We start from the raw sequence: 7,132 nt of genomic DNA on the forward strand, positions 1-7,132 counted from the left end.
ATTTAGTCAATTTTCTGCATAAGACTAGTATGTTAACAAACACATGTAAGTATGCCGCAGTAATCGGAAAATAGTTTTGTAATTCAACACAGTCATCAAGCACTTTAATTAACATTAATACATCGTACGGATACAAGTAATTATTAGGGTTGTCACAGTCTTGATGTATTTTTAATTGAAATTGTGTTATCAGTAATATGTACAAGTAACCGAAACACATACGTACATACTATCAAACTGAGAAATATTCGTTGGGCGGCGCATAAAACTAGTTTAGTGTAAACTGAAACTTGCATATTCTTAAATGTTAAGTAGGGCAATTTATGAAATAGTTGTGATGCATACTTCAGATTCAACATTCTTCGAGGTTCTTCAACACAAATTCATCTTCCAATATAAAACCAACCGGTAAAAACCACCATTGCGTCAACGTAAACAATTGAAAACATATTTTGGAGTAGAAAAAGAAGGATGGAGATGCGGGGTATCGATCCCCGTACCTCTCGCATGCTAAGCGAGCGCTCTACCATCTGAGCTACATCCCCATGATGTCTGGTTGCTGAAGCTTATTTTCATCACTACAAATATTCTATTTTAGTTAGTTTTATTAAAACCTTTTTTGTTCTACAATATTTGATTATTTGACAAATAAAGTCACAATTTCGTTAAACCATATTGATTTATATTTTATAATATTTGAAACGTGAGTATAGATGGGAAGAAGAAGATACACATCAACAATATTATTCATCATAAACTTTACTCTTCTGTTCAGCAGCTTATATCAAGCATCGAGTTTCTGTCCACCTTGTTGGGCCATTTGAATGGGCTTCTTTACTGAAATAGTTAGGCTTAGGTTGGTTCACAACAAAATGGATAGTTGTTAAACTTAATACCTTTTCTTATTTGGTTATCTAATTATTTGAAGGATTTTATAAGTCAATTTGGCCAAGAAAAATATTTTTAGCAGAATAAACGATGTAATTCGTTGGTGTTTTCAATTTGGTCAAGAAAAAAATGAGTTTGATTTGAGATTTTGGGGTACTAAAGGAAAAGAAATGAATGAGAAACGGGAAGCGGTTTTCGAAAATGTGTTTATGTTGAGAAATATGAGAATCGCGTTGGAGAGTAACTTATGAGAAGTCGTGGCATCATAGGTAAATGATTCAATTTTGGAACTTATGCTATATCTTGGTAATTAATTGAAATGTTCAATTGATGACACTAATCCATTATCTATGGTTTTTAAGACCGAAGAACATGTAGGCATTTTGAAGTAGAACTCGAGCTCAAGCTCAAGCTCGACCTAACGATGCAAGGCTAAACATTCAATATTAATAACTAATTAGTGGAGCACAAGCTCGACCTCGACCTTTGATAAACAACATTCACAATTATCATGAAAGATGGAAGTTATGTTGTATCGGACCATAAGAATGGAACGCGCAATTTAGGGGTGAGCATGGATCTGTACTGTACGGTTGTTGTCTTAAACAAAACCATAACCAACACTTCACTTATTAGAAAACCATAACCAACCAGTTTCAATTAAATAAATTATCGGTCTTTGTTTTTTTTTTAAATTCATTCAATTGGTTATTTGTACGTATGTGTGCATGTCAAATGGTTTGGTTCAGATTTTTCAGTTACATAGATATGTATAACCAAAACTAGCAAGGTGCCCGCACGATGCCGCGGGGGTGACATTTTGTATTGTGGTACTTGTTTCTGGTAGTTAGCTTATTCGTATAATATTTATTGTAGCATCCACTAGTGGATCTATGTCATAAACATAGCCATCTGTTAGTCCATTTCATTGTGGTGTGCATGGTTCGGTTATTATCCTCAACTAGAGTCGGAACCGAAGTCATCAGTTAGTATATTTTATTAACCAATTGGTTTTTGGTTAGTCAGGTTGGCTTGTTCGGTTAGATTGACGGTTTTTGGTTAGATTCGTTTAATAGCACTTAGATTGACGGTTTTTGTTAGTGGAAATTACCCGTGTGTTAGGCGAGGCATTTTGGTTGGTTTACAATACTAATATAAACTTTTAACTTATATAAGTGTTTAATTATTTATTCAAAGTAAATTTGAAGTACACATGTAGAAAGGATCGAGAGTAGGGTTATTTAAACTTAAATGTGAAACCACATAGTACATCTTGGAAGGTGAAACTACTAATATTAAAGAAAAGTAGATAACTAAGAGGTGAAGAGAACGTTCTGACCCAAATTCACAAGCTAGACTAGTGATAAATGTTAAATTAGACGAGACCCTTACCTAGAGGAGGATGATGATTGTGAGCTTTTGTCATCGAAGGCCGTGGGGGACCCAAGATGTTTTTTCATGGGGTGACTGGATGGCTTAACCAAAATTTTATGAGGACAGTCGGATTACAACATATAAATAACACTAACTTTTTCCGTAAGGACGATTGACTCCATGGGTTCGACCCTAATCCAAAGAGGAGAGCCTGTGTGCGTTCACTCTTAGATCAATGAATTTTGATGATACTTTCGAAATCTAAATAGGATAATTTAAAGAAAAAACAAGATTGATGTGTGTTTTTCTATTTTGAAAATGCGTACCAGATATAGACCAAAGACATTTGTTTTATAGTTGGGGAACCAACATTATGTTTAGTTAAAACGTCTAATAGTAATTACTACTAAGTAGGGGTGGCGGACCCAGGTTAATGGCTGGGTGGGCGGGCACACCTTTTGAAAAAAAATTAGTGTATTTTTTGGGCAAAAAACCCGATAGTATCTTTTGAAAATATGGTTGAACCTCTCATCCACACAGTGGTGAAGCTTGAGATTTCCGACCGGGGGGTCGAAAACGTATATACCAAATATTTCTATAAAACCGGGGGGTCAAAAACGAATATACCCAAAATTTTCTATACGAAAACTACATGCTCTCCACTACTGAACGAAAAGGTCGGGTGGTCGGCCGCCCCCTCCCGCCCCACAAAGCTACGCCCTTGCATCCACACCCCCAGAAAATAATTCCTGGGTCCGCCATTACTACTAAGCACATTTATTGTAATAGAGTTTTCGCTCACTTTGGACGATACTATGATCAGAAATCAAGACCCCTAGGGGCTCAACCCCTTTGACCAGACTTAAGGTGATGCCCTCGGACCACTGCTTAGATTCTCTACGTTATGGGCCCGGCTAGGAGTTATTAGTACAGGAAAATTAGAAATCATCTCGAACAAACGTGCAGTTCATATCTCGTAATCATGTATCAATATTTATTTAGGCTTCTCTTTGGCTTAAGTAAATCCAACGGGTTGATGACCCTAAAATCACTAACAAAATGTGTCATGTTGTCTTAAACGGATCAGTTCGACACAACACGGCTAACACAACTAATTAATCCATACAGCGTTTAACTAAATGTGTGATTTTCTTAAACACGCTTATTGATTTTGGGATGATAATTGAATTTTATCGCATAAACCAAACAAAATTTTCAAGTAATTATACTTGTTTCTAAGTCATGCATTTATGAAACAACTCATGAAATAATATGAGAATTTTTAAGTGTCTATCCTCGAATTTCTAAGTAAAAGCCAAGATTTAACAACCAGCATATATACTCTCATACATGCACTACGAAGTTTCATGTCAACCTCCGTAAGCTACATGATTTTAAGAACCAAATTTTATAATTAAAGGGCTGTTATTCGTATTATTTAAAAATTTTGACATAACATATCCATATTAGTCGTTGTACTGCTGTAGTCGCTGGGTGTCTTTTTTGGGCCAGGATTTGGAAGTCGATTGGGTTGGTTGGTTTGGGTTATTTAGTTCAAAATCTTTAGGTTTGGTTTGGGCTTGGGTATTTGGGTTAATAAAATTATAATGTAGATTGGGTTAAGTAATTAAGTGAATAAGTGGTTAAACAATAATTATATAGTTTGTGTTATATACTTATATATTTATTCATAATAATGAGTGTTTGATTTTTTTTATAAATTCATAATATTTTTTTTCTAAGAGAGGCGGTTGAAAATTTTCAAGGGGTGTGGTTGAAAAAAATCCGAGGGGTGCGGTCGGTTTTCGACGAAAATTAGCACTATTTTTTTTCAAGGGGTGCGCCCGCCCACCCACGTTTGTGGGTAGGTCCGCCCTTTTATCATGTCAGCCTAAACACAATCCATTTAGTTAAGCGTTTTCACAGGTTTATCCCGAATATGACCCAAAACCATTTACTCTAAACTGCATGTTGTTAAATGTTAGTTGGACAATTTATGAAATAGTTGTGATGCATACCTCACATTCAACATTCTCTGAAGTTCTCAACACAAATTCATACAGAAAACCAAACGGCAAAAACACAGCTCGACGTCATCAACAGAAAACATATTTGGAGTATAAAAAAAAGAAAGGATGGAGATGCGGGGTATCGATCCCCGTACCTCTCGCATGCTAAGCGAGCGCTCTACCATCTGAGCTACATCCCCATGTTGCGTCATTAATGAAGCTTATTTTCATCATTGAAAATTTTACTTTTAGTTAGTTTTATTAAAAGCTTTTATGTTTTACAATACTGATTATTTGACAGATAAAGTCATAATTTTGTTGAAGACGTGTATGTGAGGAGTAAGCCTAAGAACTTAAGAAGTATATATATACTAGGTTATAACCCCGTGTATTACACGGGTTTAATAAATAAATTTTATATACTAAATAATAAAAAAATATATCTTTAAAAATCTTCTTTACTGCACAAGTTGAATAAATATAATTTTATATATTAAATAATAAAAAGTTATGTCTATAAGAACAATATTGTACAGGTTGAATAAATGTAATTTTATATACAGAATAAAAAAGTTATATCTTTAAAACCACGTGTATTACACGAGTTGAATAAATGTAATATTGTTTACCAAATAATAAAATAATACATCTTTAAAAAACCACATTTATTACACGGATTGAATAAATGTAATTTTATATACCAAATAATAAAAAAATACATTTTTAAAAATATGCGTATTACATGGTTTGAATAAATGTAATTTTCTGTACTAAGTAATAAAAAATATATATCCTTAAAAAACCTCGTGTATTGTACGAATTGAATAAATCTAATTTTATACATCAAATAATAAAATTATGATTTTGGCCCATTGATTATATCACTTTTACCCTTTTAGCCCTTTAACTTTTTAACATCTAAGCTCCCAACGTCTTTTTTCTAACTTTTTTGGCCCCAAACATCTTTTTTTAACCCTTTTAGCCCCTATTATTTAATGGATGAGGTTAGTGTTAGTAGCCAAAATGGTTAGAAAAGAAGACGTTGGAGCTCAGATGTTAAAAAATTGTTTTTTGGGCTAAAAGGGTAAAAGTGATATAACTACAGGGGCCAAAATCATAATTTTCTCTAAAGAATTTTTTAACATCTAAGCCCCAACGTCTTTTTTCTAAGCTTTTTGGCCCCTAACGTCTTTTTTTTAACCCTTTTGGCCCCTAACATTTAATTGATGGGGTTAGTGTTAGGGGCCAAAAGGGTTAGAAAAGAAGACGTTGGGGGCTCAGATGTTAAAAAAATCTTTTTAGGCTAAAAGTGATATAACTACAGGGGCCAAAATCATAATTTTCTCTAAATAATATATATCCTTAAACTAAAATCATAAACTAAATAATAAAAAAAAATATGAGATAAGGGTAAACTAAATAAAAAAGTATCAATTTGGTAAATAATAATATTAAGTATGAAAATGTAGAAAATTACAAATGTAGACATCTTCAAGGAATGACACGTGTCCAAAATCAGGTTTCTACATTTTTCTAACCCTTTTGGCCCCTAACATTTAATGGATGGGGTTAGTGTTAGGGGCCAAAAAACTTAGAAAAGAAGACGTTGGGGGCTCAAATGTTAAAAAATTCTTTTTAGGCTAAAATGGTAAAAGTGATATAACTACAGTGGCCCCATAATTATCTCTAAATAATATATATCCTTAAACTAAAATCATAAACTAAATAATAATAAAAAAAATATGAGATAAGGGTAAACTAAATAAAAAAATATCAATTTGGTAAATAATCTATATACTATATAATAAAAGAAACCACTTTAGGGACACATGTCGCTTTATGAGGTGGTCTCAATTAAAATTTATAATATATTAATTATTAAAATTAAAAGATTTTGATAATAATAATAAGGATAACTGATAACCATATATTAATTAATAAAATTAAAAACTATATATTAACATTTTTATTATTTATAAAGGTCTGGGGAGGGTGGAATATAGGCAAGCCGTACCTCTGTCCCGGAGAGGGGGGGGGGGGCTTCTAGTTGCAGTTAGACCCCCAGCTCCAAATCCATATTACAACAATCGTTTTTCTCCAAAATGTGTCAAATTTATACACATGGTTCAATCCATTCAGAGCTTGAATTAGGCTCGTTCATTTAACCAATCCATAAGATATTAAACTAATAATATTTAATAGGAGGATTATCTATAATATAAGATATTAAACTAAATAATATTTAGTAGAAGGATTATCTATAATTAATTAGAAGAAATTAAATTAAAATTATAATTATCTATAAGAGATGGTCTAATATGATGACAAGTGTCCCAAAAGTGGTTTCTTTTATTATATAGAAATATGAAAAGGTAGTAAATTACAAATATAGACATCTTCAATGAATGACACGTGTCCAAAATGAGGTTTCTTTTATTATATAGTATAGATATAGATGTATGGAATTAAAAGACGTTATAATAGCTTACTTCTTATTTGGAAACAACTTACTCACACAACAGTATATTCATCCTTAATTATGCTTATTTATATATTGCATCGTACTTATCTAATACATGAACATATGTTATGGCGCCAACAATAACCCTCAACTAACCGTTGCATATGTATGTATATTAAGGTTGTTCAAAAAGCTCGCGGCTTGGAGCTCGCTCGGATTTAGCTCGGAAAAAACTCGTTCGATATGGCTCGGTTTGAAAGTGAGCTAAGCCGGCTCGGCTCGGTTAGAAAGTGAGCCTAGCTTGGCTCGGTTCGTGACGAGCCAAATTAGCTCGGTTTGGCTCGCTTGATAGCTTGACTCGGCTTAGCTCGAATTATTTTACTTATAATATATTTTATTT

At 33.0% G+C, this 7,132-nt stretch overlaps 2 non-coding genes across 2 annotated transcripts; both read right to left on the reverse strand.

Annotated features, from left to right (window-relative positions):
* Nucleotides 1–472: 472 nt before the first annotated feature.
* TRNAA-AGC lies at nt 473–545 on the reverse strand. The gene has a single exon. It is a non-coding gene; the product is annotated as a tRNA-Ala (tRNA).
* Nucleotides 546–4,398: 3,853 nt separating this feature from the next.
* TRNAA-AGC lies at nt 4,399–4,471 on the reverse strand. The gene has a single exon. It is a non-coding gene; the product is annotated as a tRNA-Ala (tRNA).
* Between the last annotated feature and the right edge of the window lie 2,661 nt (nt 4,472–7,132).

This window comes from Helianthus annuus, chromosome 15 (assembly GCF_002127325.2).
Source record: "Helianthus annuus cultivar XRQ/B chromosome 15, HanXRQr2.0-SUNRISE, whole genome shotgun sequence".
In the NCBI taxonomy this organism is placed as follows: Eukaryota; Viridiplantae; Streptophyta; class Magnoliopsida; order Asterales; family Asteraceae; genus Helianthus; species Helianthus annuus.